The sequence below is a fragment of the Pimephales promelas genome, chromosome 3, assembly GCF_988280905.1.
Source record: "Pimephales promelas chromosome 3, fPimPro1.hap1.1, whole genome shotgun sequence".
NCBI lineage: Eukaryota > Metazoa > Chordata > Actinopteri > Cypriniformes > Leuciscidae > Pimephales > Pimephales promelas.
In genome coordinates this window covers 44,696,530-44,708,596 of record NC_142771.1, presented here as the reverse complement: position 1 = coordinate 44,708,596, position 12,067 = coordinate 44,696,530, and the positions used below count along the sequence as shown (strand labels likewise).

Here is a 12,067-nt window from a genome sequence, read left to right as displayed (position 1 = left end):
GAATGGTTAGAACATTAGGGTAGTAAACTATATTAAGCTTACAGCACCTGGTATTCCCAGGCGGTCTCCCATCCAAGTACTAACCAGGCCCGACCCTGCTTAGCTTCCGAGATCAGACGAGTTCGGGCGTTCTCAAGGTGGTATGGCCGTAAGCGAAATCTGCTGCCAAAATTGGGCTATTTGAATGGTTAGAACATTAGGGTAGTAAACTACATAAAGCTTACAGCACCTGGTATTCCCAGGCGGTCTCCCATCCAAGTACTAACCAGGCCCGACCCTGCTTAGCTTCCGAGATCAGACGAGTTCGGGCGTTCTCAAGGTGGTATGGCCGTAAGCGAAATCTGCTGCCAAAATTGGGCTATTTGAATGGTTAGAACATTAGGGTAGTAAACTACATAAAGCTTACAGCACCTGGTATTCCCAGGCGGTCTCCCATCCAAGTACTAACCAGGCCCGACCCTGCTTAGCTTCCGAGATCAGACGAGTTCGGGCGTTCTCAAGGTGGTATGGCCGTAAGCGAAATCTGCTGCCAAAATTGGGCTATTTGAATGGTTAGAACATTACGGTAGTAAACTACATAAAGCTTACAGCACCTGGTATTCCCAGGCGGTCTCCCATCCAAGTACTAACCAGGCCCGACCCTGCTTAGCTTCCGAGATCAGACGTGTTCGGGCGTTCTCAAGGTGGTATGGCTGTAAGCGAAATCTGCTGCCAAAATTGGGCTATTTGAATGGTTAGAACATTAGGGTAGTAAACTACATAAAGCTTACAGCACCTGGTATTCCCAGGCGGTCTCCCATCCAAGTACTAACCAGGCCCGACCCTGCTTAGCTTCCGAGATCAGACGAGTTCGGGCGTTCTCAAGGTGGTATGGCCGTAAGCGAAATCTGCTGCCAAAATTGGGCTATTTGAAGAAGAAAAAAAAGAGACTCTTTCAGGCTTTCTGAAGAAACTGAGAGACTATTTCAGGAATTTTGAGGGGGAAAAAAGACAATTTAGGATTTTTGAAACATTTCATTGACTCTTTTTTTTTTTTTTTTTAAACAATAAAGCTTACAGCACCTGGTATTCCCAGGCGGTCTCCCATCCAAGTACTAACCAGGCCCGACCCTGCTTAGCTTCCGAGATCAGACGAGTTCGGGCGTTTTCAAGGTGGTATGGCCGTAAGCGAAATCTGCTGCCAAAATTGGGCTATTTGAATGGTTAGAACATTAGGGTAGTAAACTACATAAAGCTTACAGCACCTGGTATTCCCAGGCGGTCTCCCATCCAAGTACTAACCAGGCCCGACCCTGCTTAGCTTCCGAGATAAGACGAGTTCGGGCGTTCTCAAGGTGGTATGGCCGTAAGCGAAATCTGCTGCCAAAATTGGGCTATTTGAATGGTTAGAACATTAGGGTAGTAAACTATATAAAGCTTACAGCACCTGGTATTCCCAGGCGGTCTCCCATCCAAGTACTAACCAGGCCCGACCCTGCTTAGCTTCCGAGATCAGACGAGTTCGGGCGTTCTCAAGGTGGTATGGCCGTAAGCGAAATCTGCTGCCAAAATTGGGCTATTCGAATGGTTAGAACATTAGGGTAGTAAACTACATAAAGCTTACAGCACCTGGTATTCCCAGGCGGTCTCCCATCCAAGTACTAACCAGGCCCGACCCTGCTTAGCTTCCGAGATCAGACGAGTTCGGGCGTTCTCAAGGTGGTATGGCCGTAAGTGAAATCTGCTGCCAAAATTGGGCTATTTGAATGGTTAGAACATTAGGGTAGTAAACTACATAAAGCTTACAGCACCTGGTATTCCCAGGCGGTCTCCCATCCAAGTACTAACCAGGCCCGACCCTGCTTAGCTTCCGAGATCAGACGTGTTCGGGCGTTCTCAAGGTGGTATGGCCGTAAGCGAAATCTGCTGCCAAAATTGGGCTATTTGAATGGTTAGAACATTAGGGTAGTAAACTATATTAAGCTTACAGCACCTGGTATTCCCAGGCGGTCTCCCATCCAAGTACTAACCAGGCCCGACCCTGCTTAGCTTCCGAGATCAGACGAGTTCGGGCGTTCTCAAGGTGGTATGGCCGTAAGCGAAATCTGCTGCCAAAATTGGGCTATTTGAATGGTTAGAACATTAGGGTAGTAAACTACATAAAGCTTACAGCACCTGGTATTCCCAGGCGGTCTCCCATCCAAGTACTAACCAGGCCCGACCCTGCTTAGCTTCCGAGATCAGACGAGTTCGGGCGTTCTCAAGGTGGTATGGCCGTAAGCGAAATCTGCTGCCAAAATTGGGCTATTTGAATGGTTAGAACATTAGGGTAGTAAACTACATAAAGCTTACAGCACCTGGTATTCCCAGGCGGTCTCCCATCCAAGTACTAACCAGGCCCGACCCTGCTTAGCTTCCGAGATCAGACGAGTTCGGGCGTTCTCAAGGTGGTATGGCCGTAAGCGAAATCTGCTGCCAAAATTGGGCTATTTGAATGGTTAGAACATTACGGTAGTAAACTACATAAAGCTTACAGCACCTGGTATTCCCAGGCGGTCTCCCATCCAAGTACTAACCAGGCCCGACCCTGCTTAGCTTCCGAGATCAGACGTGTTCGGGCGTTCTCAAGGTGGTATGGCCGTAAGCGAAATCTGCTGCCAAAATTGGGCTATTTGAATGGTTAGAACATTAGGGTAGTAAACTACATAAAGCTTACAGCACCTGGTATTCCCAGGCGGTCTCCCATCCAAGTACTAACCAGGCCCGACCCTGCTTAGCTTCCGAGATCAGACGAGTTCGGGCGTTCTCAAGGTGGTATGGCCGTAAGCGAAATCTGCTGCCAAAATTGGGCTATTTGAAGAAGAAAAAAAAGAGACTCTTTCAGGCTTTCTGAAGAAACTGAGAGACTATTTCAGGAATTTTGAGGGGGAAAAAAGACAATTTAGGATTTTTGAAACATTTCATTGACTCTTTTTTTTTTTTTTTTTAAACAATAAAGCTTACAGCACCTGGTATTCCCAGGCGGTCTCCCTTCCAAGTACTAACCAGGCCCGACCCTGCTTAGCTTCCGAGATCAGACGAGTTCGGGCGTTTTCAATGTGGTATGGCCGTAAGCGAAATCTGTTGCCAAAATTGGGCTATTTGAATGGTTAGAACATTAGGGTAGTAAACTACATAAAGCTTACAGCACCTGGTATTCCCAGGCGGTCTCCCATCCAAGTACTAACCAGGCCCGACCCTGCTTAGCTTCCGAGATCAGACGAGTTCGGGCGTTCTCAAGGTGGGATGGCCGTAAGCGAAATCTGCTGCCAAAATTGGGCTATTTGAATGGTTAGAACATTAGGGTAGTAAACTATATAAAGCTTACAGCACCTGGTATTCCCAGGCGGTCTCCCATCCAAGTACTAACCAGGCCCGACCCTGCTTAGCTTCCGAGATCAGACGAGTTCGGGCGTTCTCAAGGTGGTATGGCCGTAAGCTAAATCTGCTGCCAAAATTGGGCTATTTGAATGGTTAGAACATTAGGGTAGTAAACTATATAAAGCTTACAGCACCTGGTATTCCCAGGCGGTCTCCCATCCAAGTACTAACCAGCCCGACCCTGCTTAGCTTCCGAGATCAGACGAGTTCGGGCGTTCTCAAGGTGGTATGGCCGTAAGCGAAATCTGCTGCCAAAATTGGGCTATTTGAATGGTTAGAACATTAGGGTAGTAAACTACATAAAGCTTACAGCACCTGGTATTCCCAGGCGGTCTCCCATCCAAGTACTAACCAGGCCCGACCCTGCTTAGCTTCCGAGATCAGACGTGTTCGGGCGTTCTCAAGGTGGTATGGCCGTAAGCGAAATCTGCTGCCAAAATTGGGCTATTTGAATGGTTAGAACATTAGGGTAGTAAACTACATAAAGCTTACAGCACCTGGTATTCCCAGGCGGTCTCCCATCCAAGTACTAACCAGGCCCGACCCTGCTTAGCTTCCGAGATCAGACGAGTTCGGGCGTTCTCAAGGTGGTATGGCCGTAAGCGAAACCTGCTGCCAAAATTGGGCTATTTGAAGAAGAAAAAAAAGAGACTCTTTCAGGCTTTCTGAAGAAACTGAGAGACTATTTCAGGAATTTTGAGGGGGAAAAAAGACAATTTAGGATTTTTGAACCATTTCATTGACCCTTTTTTTTTATTTTTTAAACAATAAAGCTTACAGCACCTGGTATTCCCAGGCGGTCTCCCATCCAAGTACTAACCAGGCCCGACCCTGCTTAGCTTCCGAGATCAGACGAGTTCGGGCGTTTTCAAGGTGGTATGGCCGTAAGCGAAATCTGCTGCCAAAATTGGGCTATTTGAATGGTTAGAACATTAGGGTAGTAAACTACATAAAGCTTACAGCACCTGGTATTCCCAGGCGGTCTCCCATCCAAGTACTAACCAGGCCCGACCCTGCTTAGCTTCCGAGATAAGACGAGTTCGGGCGTTCTCAAGGTGGTATGGCCGTAAGCGAAATCTGCTGCCAAAATTGGGCTATTTGAATGGTTAGAACATTAGGGTAGTAAACTATTTAAAGCTTACAGCACCTGGTATTCCCAGGCGGTCTCCCATCCAAGTACTAACCAGGCCCGACCCTGCTTAGCTTCCGAGATCAGACGAGTTCGGGCGTTCTCAAGGTGGTATGGCCGTAAGCGAAATCTGCTGCCAAAATTGGGCTATTTGAATGGTTAGAACATTAGGGTAGTAAACTACATAAAGCTTACAGCACCTGGTATTCCCAGGCGGTCTCCCATCCAAGTACTAACCAGGCCCGACCCTGCTTAGCTTCCGAGATCAGACGAGTTCGGGCGTTCTCAAGGTGGTATGGCCGTAAGCGAAATCTGCTGCCAAAATTGGGCTATTTGAATGGTTAGAACATTAGGGTAGTAAACTACATAAAGCTTACAGCACCTGGTATTCCCAGGCGGTCTCCCATCCAAGTACTAACCAGGCCCGACCCTGCTTAGCTTCCGAGATCAGACGTGTTCGGGCGTTCTCAAGGTGGTATGGCCGTAAGCGAAATCTGCTGCCAAAATTGGGCTATTTGAATGGTTAGAACATTAGGGTAGTAAACTATATTAAGCTTACAGCACCTGGTATTCCCAGGCGGTCTCCCATCCAAGTACTAACCAGGCCCGACCCTGCTTAGCTTCCGAGATCAGACGAGTTCGGGCGTTCTCAAGGTGGTATGGCCGTAAGCGAAATCTGCTGCCAAAATTGGGCTATTTGAATGGTTAGAACATTAGGGTAGTAAACTACATAAAGCTTACAGCACCTGGTATTCCCAGGCGGTCTCCCATCCAAGTACTAACCAGGCCCGACCCTGCTTAGCTTCCGAGATCAGACGAGTTCGGGCGTTCTCAAGGTGGTATGGCCGTAAGCGAAATCTGCTGCCAAAATTGGGCTATTTGAATGGTTAGAACATTAGGGTAGTAAACTACATAAAGCTTACAGCACCTGGTATTCCCAGGCGGTCTCCCATCCAAGTACTAACCAGGCCCGACCCTGCTTAGCTTCCGAGATCAGACGAGTTCGGGCGTTCTCAAGGTGGTATGGCCGTAAGCGAAATCTGCTGCCAAAATTGGGCTATTTGAATGGTTAGAACATTACGGTAGTAAACTACATAAAGCTTACAGCACCTGGTATTCCCAGGCGGTCTCCCATCCAAGTACTAACCAGGCCCGACCCTGCTTAGCTTCCGAGATCAGACGTGTTCGGGCGTTCTCAAGGTGGTATGGCTGTAAGCGAAATCTGCTGCCAAAATTGGGCTATTTGAATGGTTAGAACATTAGGGTAGTAAACTACATAAAGCTTACAGCACCTGGTATTCCCAGGCGGTCTCCCATCCAAGTACTAACCAGGCCCGACCCTGCTTAGCTTCCGAGATCAGACGAGTTCGGGCGTTCTCAAGGTGGTATGGCCGTAAGCGAAATCTGCTGCCAAAATTGGGCTATTTGAAGAAGAAAAAAAAGAGACTCTTTCAGGCTTTCTGAAGAAACTGAGAGACTATTTCAGGAATTTTGAGGGGGAAAAAAGACAATTTAGGATTTTTGAAACATTTCATTGACTCTTTTTTTTTTTTTTTTAAACAATAAAGCTTACAGCACCTGGTATTCCAAGGCGGTCTCCCATCCAAGTACTAACCAGGCCCGACCCTGCTTAGCTTCCGAGATCAGACGAGTTCGGGCGTTTTCAAGGTGGTATGGCCGTAAGCGAAATCTGCTGCCAAAATTGGGCTATTTGAATGGTTAGAACATTAGGGTAGTAAACTACATAAAGCTTACAGCACCTGGTATTCCCAGGCGGTCTCCCATCCAAGTACTAACCAGGCCCGACCCTGCTTAGCTTCCGAGATAAGACGAGTTCGGGCGTTCTCAAGGTGGTATGGCCGTAAGCGAAATCTGCTGCCAAAATTGGGCTATTTGAATGGTTAGAACATTAGGGTAGTAAACTACATAAAGCTTACAGCACCTGGTATTCCCAGGCGGTCTCCCATCCAAGTACTAACCAGGCCCGACCCTGCTTAGCTTCCGAGATCAGACGAGTTCGGGCGTTCTCAAGGTGGTATGGCCGTAAGCGAAATCTGCTGCCAAAATTGGGCTATTTGAATGGTTAGAACATTAGGGTAGTAAACTACATAAAGCTTACAGCACTTGGTATTCCCAGGCGGTCTCCCATCCAAGTACTAACCAGGCCCGACCCTGCTTAGCTTCCGAGATCAGACGTGTTCGGGCGTTCTCAAGGTGGTATGGCCGTAAGCGAAATCTGCTGCCAAAATTGGGCTATTTGAATGGTTAGAACATTAGGGTAGTAAACTATATTAAGCTTACAGCACCTGGTATTCCCAGGCGGTCTCCCATCCAAGTACTAACCAGGCCCGACCCTGCTTAGCTTCCGAGATCAGACGAGTTCGGGCGTTCTCAAGGTGGTATGGCCGTAAGCGAAATCTGCTGCCAAAATTGGGCTATTTGAATGGTTAGAACATTAGGGTAGTAAACTACATAAAGCTTACAGCACCTGGTATTCCCAGGCGGTCTCCCATCCAAGTACTAACCAGGCCCGACCCTGCTTAGCTTCCGAGATCAGACGAGTTCGGGCGTTCTCAAGGTGGTATGGCCGTAAGCGAAATCTGCTGCCAAAATTGGGCTATTTGAATGGTTAGAACATTAGGGTAGTAAACTACATAAAGCTTACAGCACCTGGTATTCCCAGGCGGTCTCCCATCCAAGTACTAACCAGGCCCGACCCTGCTTAGCTTCCGAGATCAGACGAGTTCGGGCGTTCTCAAGGTGGTATGGCCGTAAGCGAAATCTGCTGCCAAAATTGGGCTATTTGAATGGTTAGAACATTACGGTAGTAAACTACATAAAGCTTACAGCACCTGGTATTCCCAGGCGGTCTCCCATCCAAGTACTAACCAGGCCCGACCCTGCTTAGCTTCCGAGATCAGACGTGTTCGGGCGTTCTCAAGGTGGTATGGCCGTAAGCGAAATCTGCTGCCAAAATTGGGCTATTTGAATGGTTAGAACATTAGGGTAGTAAACTACATAAAGCTTACAGCACCTGGTATTCCCAGGCGGTCTCCCATCCAAGTACTAACCAGGCCCGACCCTGCTTAGCTTCCGAGATCAGACGAGTTCGGGCGTTCTCAAGGTGGTATGGCCGTAAGCGAAATCTGCTGCCAAAATTGGGCTATTTGAAGAAGAAAAAAAAGAGACTCTTTCAGGCTTTCTGAAGAAACTGAGAGACTATTTCAGGAATTTTGAGGGGGAAAAAAGACAATTTAGGATTTTTGAAACATTTCATTGACTCTTTTTTTTTTTTTTTTAAACAATAAAGCTTACAGCATCTGGTATTCCCAGGCGGTCTCCCATCCAAGTACTAACCAGGCCCGACCCTGCTTAGCTTCCGAGATCAGACGAGTTCGGGCGTTTTCAATGTGGTATGGCCGTAAGCGAAATCTGCTGCCAAAATTGGGCTATTTGAATGGTTAGAACATTAGGGTAGTAAACTACATAAAGCTTACAGCACCTGGTATTCCCAGGCGGTCTCCCATCCAAGTACTAACCAGGCCCGACCCTGCTTAGCTTCCGAGATCAGACGAGTTCGGGCGTTCTCAAGGTGGTATGGCCGTAAGCGAAATCTGCTGCCAAAATTGGGCTATTTGAATGGTTAGAACATTAGGGTAGTAAACTATATAAAGCTTACAGCACCTGGTATTCCCAGGCGGTCTCCCATCCAAGTACTAACCAGGCCCGACCCTGCTTAGCTTCCGAGATCAGACGAGTTCGGGCGTTCTCAAGGTGGTATGGCCGTAAGCGAAATCTGCTGCCAAAATTGGGCTATTTGAATGGTTAGAACATTAGGGTAGTAAACTACATAAAGCTTACAGCACCTGGTATTCCCAGGCGGTCTCCCATCCAAGTACTAACCAGGCCCGACCCTGCTTAGCTTCCGAGATCAGACGAGTTCGGGCGTTCTCAAGGTGGTATGGCCGTAAGCGAAATCTGCTGCCAAAATTGGGCTATTTGAATGGTTAGAACATTAAGGTAGTAAACTACATAAAGCTTACAGCACCTGGTATTCCCAGGCGGTCTCCCATCCAAGTACTAACCAGGCCCGACCCTGCTTAGCTTCCGAGATCAGACGAGTTCGGGCGTTTTCAAGGTGGTATGGCCGTAAGCGAAATCTGCTGCCAAAATTGGGCTATTTGAATGGTTAGAACATTAGGGTAGTAAACTACATAAAGCTTACAGCACCTGGTATTCCCAGGCGGTCTCCCATCCAAGTACTAACCAGGCCCGACCCAGCTTAGCTTCCGAGATCAGACGAGTTCGGGCGTTTTCAAGGTGGTATGGCCGTAAGCGAAATCTGCTGCCAAAATTGGGCTATTTGAATGGTTAGAACATTAGGGTAGTAAACTACATAAAGCTTACAGCACCTGGTATTCCCAGGCGGTCTCCCATCCAAGTACTAACCAGGCCCGACCCTGCTTAGCTTCCGAGATCAGACGAGTTCGGGCGTTCTCAAGGTGGTATGGCCGTAAGCGAAATCTGCTGCCAAAATTGGGCTATTTGAATGGTTAGAACATTAGGGTAGTAAACTACATAAAGCTTACAGCACCTGGTATTCCCAGGCGGTCTCCCATCCAAGTACTAACCAGGCCCGACCCTGCTTAGCTTCCGAGATCAGACGAGTTCGGGCGTTCTCAAGGTGGTATGGCCGTAAGCGAAATCTGCTGCCAAAATTGGGCTATTTGAATGGTTAGAACATTAGGGTAGTAAACTACATAAAGCTTACAGCACCTGGTATTCCCAGGCGGTCTCCCATCCAAGTACTAACCAGGCCCGACCCTGCTTAGCTTCCGAGATCAGACGAGTTCGGGCGTTCTCAAGGTGGTATGGCCGTAAGCGAAATCTGCTGCCAAAATTGGGCTATTTGAATGGTTAGAACATTAGGGTAGTAAACTACATAAAGCTTACAGCACCTGGTATTCCCAGGCGGTCTCCCATCCAAGTACTAACCAGGCCCGACCCTGCTTAGCTTCCGAGATCAGACGAGTTCGGGCGTTCTCAAGGTGGTATGGCCGTAAGCGAAATCTGCTGCCAAAATTGGGCTATTTGAATGGTTAGAACATTAGGGTAGTAAACTACATAAAGCTTACAGCACCTGGTATTCCCAGGCGGTCTCCCATCCAAGTACTAACCAGGCCCGACCCTGCTTAGCTTCCGAGATCAGACGAGTTCGGGCGTTCTCAAGGTGGTATGGTCGTAAGCGAAATCTCCTGCCAAAATTGGGCTATTTGAATGGTTAGAACATTAGGGTAGTAAACTACATAAAGCTTACAGCACCTGGTATTCCCAGGCGGTCTCCCATCCAAGTACTAACCAGGCCCGACCCTGCTTAGCTTCCGAGATCAGATGAGTTCGGGCGTTCTCAAGGTGGTATGGCCGTAAGCGAAATCTGCTGCCAAAATTGGGCTATTTGAATGGTTAGAACATTAGGGTAGTAAACTACATAAAGCTTACAGCACCTGGTATTCCCAGGCGGTCTCCCATCCAAGTACTAACCAGGCCCGACCCTGCTTAGCTTCCGAGATCAGACGAGTTCGGGCGTTCTCAAGGTGGTATGGCCGTAAGCGAAATCTGCTGCCAAAATTGGGCTATTTGAATGGTTAGAACATTAGGGTAGTAAACTACATAAAGCTTACAGCACCTGGTATTCCCAGGCGGTCTCCCATCCAAGTACTAACCAGGCCCGACCCTGCTTAGCTTCCGAGATCAGACGTGTTCGGGCGTTCTCAAGGTGGTATGGCCGTAAGCGAAATCTGCTGCCAAAATTGGGCTATTTGAATGGTTAGAACATTAGGGTAGTAAACTACATAAAGCTTACAGCACCTGGTATTCCCAGGCGGTCTCCCATCCAAGTACTAACCAGGCCCGACCCTGCTTAGCTTCCGAGATCAGACGAGTTCGGGCGTTCTCAAGGTGGTATGGCCGTAAGCTAAATCTGCTGCCAAAATTGGGCTATTTGAATGGTTAGAACATTAGGGTAGTAAACTATATAAAGCTTACAGCACCTGGTATTCCCAGGCGGTCTCCCATCCAAGTACTAACCAGCCCGACCCTGCTTAGCTTCCGAGATCAGACGAGTTCGGGCGTTCTCAAGGTGGTATGGCCGTAAGCGAAATCTGCTGCCAAAATTGGGCTATTTGAATGGTTAGAACATTAGGGTAGTAAACTACATAAAGCTTACAGCACCTGGTATTCCCAGGCGGTCTCCCATCCAAGTACTAACCAGGCCCGACCCTGCTTAGCTTCCGAGATCAGACGTGTTCGGGCGTTCTCAAGGTGGTATGGCCGTAAGCGAAATCTGCTGCCAAAATTGGGCTATTTGAATGGTTAGAACATTAGGGTAGTAAACTACATAAAGCTTACAGCACCTGGTATTCCCAGGCGGTCTCCCATCCAAGTACTAACCAGGCCCGACCCTGCTTAGCTTCCGAGATCAGACGAGTTCGGGCGTTCTCAAGGTGGTATGGCCGTAAGCGAAATCTGCTGCCAAAATTGGGCTATTTGAATGGTTAGAACATTAGGGTAGTAAACTACATAAAGCTTACAGCACCTGGTATTCCCAGGCGGTCTCCCATCCAAGTACTAACCAGGCCCGACCCTGCTTAGCTTCCGAGATCAGACGAGTTCGGGCGTTCTCAAGGTGGTATGGCCGTAAGCGAAATCTGCTGCCAAAATTGGGCTATTTGAAGAAGAAAAAAAAGAGACTCTTTCAGGCTTTCTGAAGAAACTGAGAGACTATTTCAGGAATTTTGAGGGGGAAAAAAGACAATTTAGGATTTTTGAAACATTTCATTGACTCTTTTTTTTTTTTTTTTTAAACAATAAAGCTTACAGCACCTGGTATTCCCAGGCGGTCTCCCATCCAAGTACTAACCAGGCCCGACCCTGCTTAGCTTCCGAGATCAGACGAGTTCGGGCGTTTTCAAGGTGGTATGGCCGTAAGCGAAATCTGCTGCCAAAATTGGGCTATTTGAATGGTTAGAACATTAGGGTAGTAAACTACATAAAGCTTACAGCACCTGGTATTCCCAGGCGGTCTCCCATCCAAGTACTAACCAGGCCCGACCCTGCTTAGCTTCCGAGATAAGACGAGTTCGGGCGTTCTCAAGGTGGTATGGCCGTAAGCGAAATCTGCTGCCAAAATTGGGCTATTTGAATGGTTAGAACATTAGGGTAGTAAACTATATAAAGCTTACAGCACCTGGTATTCCCAGGCGGTCTCCCATCCAAGTACTAACCAGGCCCGACCCTGCTTAGCTTCCGAGATCAGACGAGTTCGGGCGTTCTCAAGGTGGTATGGCCGTAAGCGAAATCTGCTGCCAAAATTGGGCTATTTGAATGGTTAGAACATTAGGGTAGTAAACTACATAAAGCTTACAGCACCTGGTATTCCCAGGCGGTCTCCCATCCAAGTACTAACCAGGCCCGACCCTGCTTAGCTTCCGAGATCAGACGAGTTCGGGCGTTCTCAAGGTGGTATGGCCGTAAGTGAAA

At 48.0% G+C, this 12,067-nt stretch overlaps 63 non-coding genes across 63 annotated transcripts; all 63 read right to left on the bottom strand.

Annotated features, from left to right (window-relative positions):
• Positions 1-35: 35 nt before the first annotated feature.
• LOC148982310 (5S ribosomal RNA) lies at positions 36-154 on the bottom strand. Its single transcript, XR_016157399.1, has one exon. It is a non-coding gene; the product is annotated as a 5S ribosomal RNA (ribosomal RNA).
• A 63-nt stretch (positions 155-217) lies between these two features.
• LOC148982309 (5S ribosomal RNA) lies at positions 218-336 on the bottom strand. Its single transcript, XR_016157388.1, has one exon. It is a non-coding gene; the product is annotated as a 5S ribosomal RNA (ribosomal RNA).
• A 63-nt stretch (positions 337-399) lies between these two features.
• Positions 400-518, bottom strand: LOC148982308 (5S ribosomal RNA). The gene has a single exon (XR_016157377.1). It is a non-coding gene; the product is annotated as a 5S ribosomal RNA (ribosomal RNA).
• Positions 519-581: 63 nt separating this feature from the next.
• LOC148982307 (5S ribosomal RNA) lies at positions 582-700 on the bottom strand. The gene has a single exon (XR_016161298.1). It is a non-coding gene; the product is annotated as a 5S ribosomal RNA (ribosomal RNA).
• Positions 701-763: 63 nt separating this feature from the next.
• LOC148982306 (5S ribosomal RNA) lies at positions 764-882 on the bottom strand. Its single transcript, XR_016157366.1, has one exon. It is a non-coding gene; the product is annotated as a 5S ribosomal RNA (ribosomal RNA).
• Positions 883-1,050: 168 nt separating this feature from the next.
• Positions 1,051-1,169, bottom strand: LOC148982305 (5S ribosomal RNA). Its single transcript, XR_016165601.1, has one exon. It is a non-coding gene; the product is annotated as a 5S ribosomal RNA (ribosomal RNA).
• Positions 1,170-1,232: 63 nt separating this feature from the next.
• Positions 1,233-1,351, bottom strand: LOC148982304 (5S ribosomal RNA). Its single transcript, XR_016163722.1, has one exon. It is a non-coding gene; the product is annotated as a 5S ribosomal RNA (ribosomal RNA).
• Positions 1,352-1,414: 63 nt separating this feature from the next.
• LOC148982303 (5S ribosomal RNA) lies at positions 1,415-1,533 on the bottom strand. The gene has a single exon (XR_016157355.1). It is a non-coding gene; the product is annotated as a 5S ribosomal RNA (ribosomal RNA).
• A 63-nt stretch (positions 1,534-1,596) lies between these two features.
• On the bottom strand, positions 1,597-1,715 carry LOC148982302 (5S ribosomal RNA). The gene has a single exon (XR_016162145.1). It is a non-coding gene; the product is annotated as a 5S ribosomal RNA (ribosomal RNA).
• Positions 1,716-1,778: 63 nt separating this feature from the next.
• On the bottom strand, positions 1,779-1,897 carry LOC148982301 (5S ribosomal RNA). The gene has a single exon (XR_016160451.1). It is a non-coding gene; the product is annotated as a 5S ribosomal RNA (ribosomal RNA).
• A 63-nt stretch (positions 1,898-1,960) lies between these two features.
• On the bottom strand, positions 1,961-2,079 carry LOC148982300 (5S ribosomal RNA). The gene has a single exon (XR_016157344.1). It is a non-coding gene; the product is annotated as a 5S ribosomal RNA (ribosomal RNA).
• A 63-nt stretch (positions 2,080-2,142) lies between these two features.
• On the bottom strand, positions 2,143-2,261 carry LOC148982299 (5S ribosomal RNA). Its single transcript, XR_016157333.1, has one exon. It is a non-coding gene; the product is annotated as a 5S ribosomal RNA (ribosomal RNA).
• A 63-nt stretch (positions 2,262-2,324) lies between these two features.
• Positions 2,325-2,443, bottom strand: LOC148982298 (5S ribosomal RNA). The gene has a single exon (XR_016157322.1). It is a non-coding gene; the product is annotated as a 5S ribosomal RNA (ribosomal RNA).
• Positions 2,444-2,506: 63 nt separating this feature from the next.
• On the bottom strand, positions 2,507-2,625 carry LOC148982297 (5S ribosomal RNA). The gene has a single exon (XR_016160450.1). It is a non-coding gene; the product is annotated as a 5S ribosomal RNA (ribosomal RNA).
• Positions 2,626-2,688: 63 nt separating this feature from the next.
• LOC148982296 (5S ribosomal RNA) lies at positions 2,689-2,807 on the bottom strand. Its single transcript, XR_016157310.1, has one exon. It is a non-coding gene; the product is annotated as a 5S ribosomal RNA (ribosomal RNA).
• A 168-nt stretch (positions 2,808-2,975) lies between these two features.
• LOC148982295 (5S ribosomal RNA) lies at positions 2,976-3,094 on the bottom strand. Its single transcript, XR_016162552.1, has one exon. It is a non-coding gene; the product is annotated as a 5S ribosomal RNA (ribosomal RNA).
• A 63-nt stretch (positions 3,095-3,157) lies between these two features.
• Positions 3,158-3,276, bottom strand: LOC148982294 (5S ribosomal RNA). The gene has a single exon (XR_016162213.1). It is a non-coding gene; the product is annotated as a 5S ribosomal RNA (ribosomal RNA).
• Positions 3,277-3,339: 63 nt separating this feature from the next.
• Positions 3,340-3,458, bottom strand: LOC148982293 (5S ribosomal RNA). Its single transcript, XR_016157299.1, has one exon. It is a non-coding gene; the product is annotated as a 5S ribosomal RNA (ribosomal RNA).
• Positions 3,459-3,521: 63 nt separating this feature from the next.
• On the bottom strand, positions 3,522-3,639 carry LOC148982292 (5S ribosomal RNA). The gene has a single exon (XR_016163850.1). It is a non-coding gene; the product is annotated as a 5S ribosomal RNA (ribosomal RNA).
• A 63-nt stretch (positions 3,640-3,702) lies between these two features.
• On the bottom strand, positions 3,703-3,821 carry LOC148982291 (5S ribosomal RNA). Its single transcript, XR_016160449.1, has one exon. It is a non-coding gene; the product is annotated as a 5S ribosomal RNA (ribosomal RNA).
• A 63-nt stretch (positions 3,822-3,884) lies between these two features.
• Positions 3,885-4,003, bottom strand: LOC148982290 (5S ribosomal RNA). The gene has a single exon (XR_016157288.1). It is a non-coding gene; the product is annotated as a 5S ribosomal RNA (ribosomal RNA).
• Positions 4,004-4,170: 167 nt separating this feature from the next.
• LOC148982289 (5S ribosomal RNA) lies at positions 4,171-4,289 on the bottom strand. The gene has a single exon (XR_016165590.1). It is a non-coding gene; the product is annotated as a 5S ribosomal RNA (ribosomal RNA).
• Positions 4,290-4,352: 63 nt separating this feature from the next.
• Positions 4,353-4,471, bottom strand: LOC148982288 (5S ribosomal RNA). The gene has a single exon (XR_016163721.1). It is a non-coding gene; the product is annotated as a 5S ribosomal RNA (ribosomal RNA).
• A 63-nt stretch (positions 4,472-4,534) lies between these two features.
• On the bottom strand, positions 4,535-4,653 carry LOC148982287 (5S ribosomal RNA). The gene has a single exon (XR_016157277.1). It is a non-coding gene; the product is annotated as a 5S ribosomal RNA (ribosomal RNA).
• Positions 4,654-4,716: 63 nt separating this feature from the next.
• On the bottom strand, positions 4,717-4,835 carry LOC148982286 (5S ribosomal RNA). Its single transcript, XR_016157266.1, has one exon. It is a non-coding gene; the product is annotated as a 5S ribosomal RNA (ribosomal RNA).
• Positions 4,836-4,898: 63 nt separating this feature from the next.
• Positions 4,899-5,017, bottom strand: LOC148982285 (5S ribosomal RNA). Its single transcript, XR_016160448.1, has one exon. It is a non-coding gene; the product is annotated as a 5S ribosomal RNA (ribosomal RNA).
• A 63-nt stretch (positions 5,018-5,080) lies between these two features.
• Positions 5,081-5,199, bottom strand: LOC148982284 (5S ribosomal RNA). Its single transcript, XR_016157254.1, has one exon. It is a non-coding gene; the product is annotated as a 5S ribosomal RNA (ribosomal RNA).
• A 63-nt stretch (positions 5,200-5,262) lies between these two features.
• LOC148982283 (5S ribosomal RNA) lies at positions 5,263-5,381 on the bottom strand. The gene has a single exon (XR_016157243.1). It is a non-coding gene; the product is annotated as a 5S ribosomal RNA (ribosomal RNA).
• Positions 5,382-5,444: 63 nt separating this feature from the next.
• On the bottom strand, positions 5,445-5,563 carry LOC148982282 (5S ribosomal RNA). The gene has a single exon (XR_016157232.1). It is a non-coding gene; the product is annotated as a 5S ribosomal RNA (ribosomal RNA).
• A 63-nt stretch (positions 5,564-5,626) lies between these two features.
• Positions 5,627-5,745, bottom strand: LOC148982281 (5S ribosomal RNA). Its single transcript, XR_016161297.1, has one exon. It is a non-coding gene; the product is annotated as a 5S ribosomal RNA (ribosomal RNA).
• A 63-nt stretch (positions 5,746-5,808) lies between these two features.
• On the bottom strand, positions 5,809-5,927 carry LOC148982280 (5S ribosomal RNA). Its single transcript, XR_016157221.1, has one exon. It is a non-coding gene; the product is annotated as a 5S ribosomal RNA (ribosomal RNA).
• A 167-nt stretch (positions 5,928-6,094) lies between these two features.
• Positions 6,095-6,213, bottom strand: LOC148982279 (5S ribosomal RNA). The gene has a single exon (XR_016160982.1). It is a non-coding gene; the product is annotated as a 5S ribosomal RNA (ribosomal RNA).
• Positions 6,214-6,276: 63 nt separating this feature from the next.
• LOC148982278 (5S ribosomal RNA) lies at positions 6,277-6,395 on the bottom strand. The gene has a single exon (XR_016163720.1). It is a non-coding gene; the product is annotated as a 5S ribosomal RNA (ribosomal RNA).
• A 63-nt stretch (positions 6,396-6,458) lies between these two features.
• On the bottom strand, positions 6,459-6,577 carry LOC148982277 (5S ribosomal RNA). The gene has a single exon (XR_016157210.1). It is a non-coding gene; the product is annotated as a 5S ribosomal RNA (ribosomal RNA).
• A 63-nt stretch (positions 6,578-6,640) lies between these two features.
• On the bottom strand, positions 6,641-6,759 carry LOC148982276 (5S ribosomal RNA). Its single transcript, XR_016163409.1, has one exon. It is a non-coding gene; the product is annotated as a 5S ribosomal RNA (ribosomal RNA).
• A 63-nt stretch (positions 6,760-6,822) lies between these two features.
• Positions 6,823-6,941, bottom strand: LOC148982275 (5S ribosomal RNA). The gene has a single exon (XR_016157198.1). It is a non-coding gene; the product is annotated as a 5S ribosomal RNA (ribosomal RNA).
• Positions 6,942-7,004: 63 nt separating this feature from the next.
• LOC148982274 (5S ribosomal RNA) lies at positions 7,005-7,123 on the bottom strand. The gene has a single exon (XR_016157187.1). It is a non-coding gene; the product is annotated as a 5S ribosomal RNA (ribosomal RNA).
• Positions 7,124-7,186: 63 nt separating this feature from the next.
• LOC148982273 (5S ribosomal RNA) lies at positions 7,187-7,305 on the bottom strand. Its single transcript, XR_016157176.1, has one exon. It is a non-coding gene; the product is annotated as a 5S ribosomal RNA (ribosomal RNA).
• A 63-nt stretch (positions 7,306-7,368) lies between these two features.
• Positions 7,369-7,487, bottom strand: LOC148982272 (5S ribosomal RNA). The gene has a single exon (XR_016160447.1). It is a non-coding gene; the product is annotated as a 5S ribosomal RNA (ribosomal RNA).
• Positions 7,488-7,550: 63 nt separating this feature from the next.
• Positions 7,551-7,669, bottom strand: LOC148982271 (5S ribosomal RNA). The gene has a single exon (XR_016157165.1). It is a non-coding gene; the product is annotated as a 5S ribosomal RNA (ribosomal RNA).
• A 167-nt stretch (positions 7,670-7,836) lies between these two features.
• On the bottom strand, positions 7,837-7,955 carry LOC148982270 (5S ribosomal RNA). Its single transcript, XR_016163620.1, has one exon. It is a non-coding gene; the product is annotated as a 5S ribosomal RNA (ribosomal RNA).
• A 63-nt stretch (positions 7,956-8,018) lies between these two features.
• Positions 8,019-8,137, bottom strand: LOC148982269 (5S ribosomal RNA). Its single transcript, XR_016157153.1, has one exon. It is a non-coding gene; the product is annotated as a 5S ribosomal RNA (ribosomal RNA).
• A 63-nt stretch (positions 8,138-8,200) lies between these two features.
• LOC148982268 (5S ribosomal RNA) lies at positions 8,201-8,319 on the bottom strand. Its single transcript, XR_016157142.1, has one exon. It is a non-coding gene; the product is annotated as a 5S ribosomal RNA (ribosomal RNA).
• Positions 8,320-8,382: 63 nt separating this feature from the next.
• Positions 8,383-8,501, bottom strand: LOC148982267 (5S ribosomal RNA). Its single transcript, XR_016157131.1, has one exon. It is a non-coding gene; the product is annotated as a 5S ribosomal RNA (ribosomal RNA).
• Positions 8,502-8,564: 63 nt separating this feature from the next.
• LOC148982266 (5S ribosomal RNA) lies at positions 8,565-8,683 on the bottom strand. Its single transcript, XR_016165579.1, has one exon. It is a non-coding gene; the product is annotated as a 5S ribosomal RNA (ribosomal RNA).
• Positions 8,684-8,746: 63 nt separating this feature from the next.
• On the bottom strand, positions 8,747-8,865 carry LOC148982265 (5S ribosomal RNA). The gene has a single exon (XR_016160323.1). It is a non-coding gene; the product is annotated as a 5S ribosomal RNA (ribosomal RNA).
• A 63-nt stretch (positions 8,866-8,928) lies between these two features.
• LOC148982264 (5S ribosomal RNA) lies at positions 8,929-9,047 on the bottom strand. Its single transcript, XR_016157120.1, has one exon. It is a non-coding gene; the product is annotated as a 5S ribosomal RNA (ribosomal RNA).
• Positions 9,048-9,110: 63 nt separating this feature from the next.
• Positions 9,111-9,229, bottom strand: LOC148982263 (5S ribosomal RNA). The gene has a single exon (XR_016157109.1). It is a non-coding gene; the product is annotated as a 5S ribosomal RNA (ribosomal RNA).
• Positions 9,230-9,292: 63 nt separating this feature from the next.
• On the bottom strand, positions 9,293-9,411 carry LOC148982262 (5S ribosomal RNA). Its single transcript, XR_016157098.1, has one exon. It is a non-coding gene; the product is annotated as a 5S ribosomal RNA (ribosomal RNA).
• Positions 9,412-9,474: 63 nt separating this feature from the next.
• Positions 9,475-9,593, bottom strand: LOC148982261 (5S ribosomal RNA). Its single transcript, XR_016157086.1, has one exon. It is a non-coding gene; the product is annotated as a 5S ribosomal RNA (ribosomal RNA).
• A 63-nt stretch (positions 9,594-9,656) lies between these two features.
• Positions 9,657-9,775, bottom strand: LOC148982260 (5S ribosomal RNA). The gene has a single exon (XR_016162613.1). It is a non-coding gene; the product is annotated as a 5S ribosomal RNA (ribosomal RNA).
• A 63-nt stretch (positions 9,776-9,838) lies between these two features.
• LOC148982259 (5S ribosomal RNA) lies at positions 9,839-9,957 on the bottom strand. Its single transcript, XR_016166603.1, has one exon. It is a non-coding gene; the product is annotated as a 5S ribosomal RNA (ribosomal RNA).
• A 63-nt stretch (positions 9,958-10,020) lies between these two features.
• On the bottom strand, positions 10,021-10,139 carry LOC148982258 (5S ribosomal RNA). Its single transcript, XR_016157075.1, has one exon. It is a non-coding gene; the product is annotated as a 5S ribosomal RNA (ribosomal RNA).
• A 63-nt stretch (positions 10,140-10,202) lies between these two features.
• On the bottom strand, positions 10,203-10,321 carry LOC148982257 (5S ribosomal RNA). Its single transcript, XR_016160446.1, has one exon. It is a non-coding gene; the product is annotated as a 5S ribosomal RNA (ribosomal RNA).
• Positions 10,322-10,384: 63 nt separating this feature from the next.
• LOC148982256 (5S ribosomal RNA) lies at positions 10,385-10,503 on the bottom strand. The gene has a single exon (XR_016157064.1). It is a non-coding gene; the product is annotated as a 5S ribosomal RNA (ribosomal RNA).
• A 63-nt stretch (positions 10,504-10,566) lies between these two features.
• Positions 10,567-10,684, bottom strand: LOC148982255 (5S ribosomal RNA). Its single transcript, XR_016163849.1, has one exon. It is a non-coding gene; the product is annotated as a 5S ribosomal RNA (ribosomal RNA).
• Positions 10,685-10,747: 63 nt separating this feature from the next.
• On the bottom strand, positions 10,748-10,866 carry LOC148982254 (5S ribosomal RNA). Its single transcript, XR_016160445.1, has one exon. It is a non-coding gene; the product is annotated as a 5S ribosomal RNA (ribosomal RNA).
• Positions 10,867-10,929: 63 nt separating this feature from the next.
• LOC148982253 (5S ribosomal RNA) lies at positions 10,930-11,048 on the bottom strand. The gene has a single exon (XR_016157053.1). It is a non-coding gene; the product is annotated as a 5S ribosomal RNA (ribosomal RNA).
• Positions 11,049-11,111: 63 nt separating this feature from the next.
• LOC148982252 (5S ribosomal RNA) lies at positions 11,112-11,230 on the bottom strand. Its single transcript, XR_016157042.1, has one exon. It is a non-coding gene; the product is annotated as a 5S ribosomal RNA (ribosomal RNA).
• A 168-nt stretch (positions 11,231-11,398) lies between these two features.
• LOC148982251 (5S ribosomal RNA) lies at positions 11,399-11,517 on the bottom strand. The gene has a single exon (XR_016165568.1). It is a non-coding gene; the product is annotated as a 5S ribosomal RNA (ribosomal RNA).
• A 63-nt stretch (positions 11,518-11,580) lies between these two features.
• On the bottom strand, positions 11,581-11,699 carry LOC148982250 (5S ribosomal RNA). Its single transcript, XR_016163719.1, has one exon. It is a non-coding gene; the product is annotated as a 5S ribosomal RNA (ribosomal RNA).
• Positions 11,700-11,762: 63 nt separating this feature from the next.
• Positions 11,763-11,881, bottom strand: LOC148982249 (5S ribosomal RNA). The gene has a single exon (XR_016157030.1). It is a non-coding gene; the product is annotated as a 5S ribosomal RNA (ribosomal RNA).
• A 63-nt stretch (positions 11,882-11,944) lies between these two features.
• Positions 11,945-12,063, bottom strand: LOC148982248 (5S ribosomal RNA). Its single transcript, XR_016162144.1, has one exon. It is a non-coding gene; the product is annotated as a 5S ribosomal RNA (ribosomal RNA).
• Between the last annotated feature and the right edge of the window lie 4 nt (positions 12,064-12,067).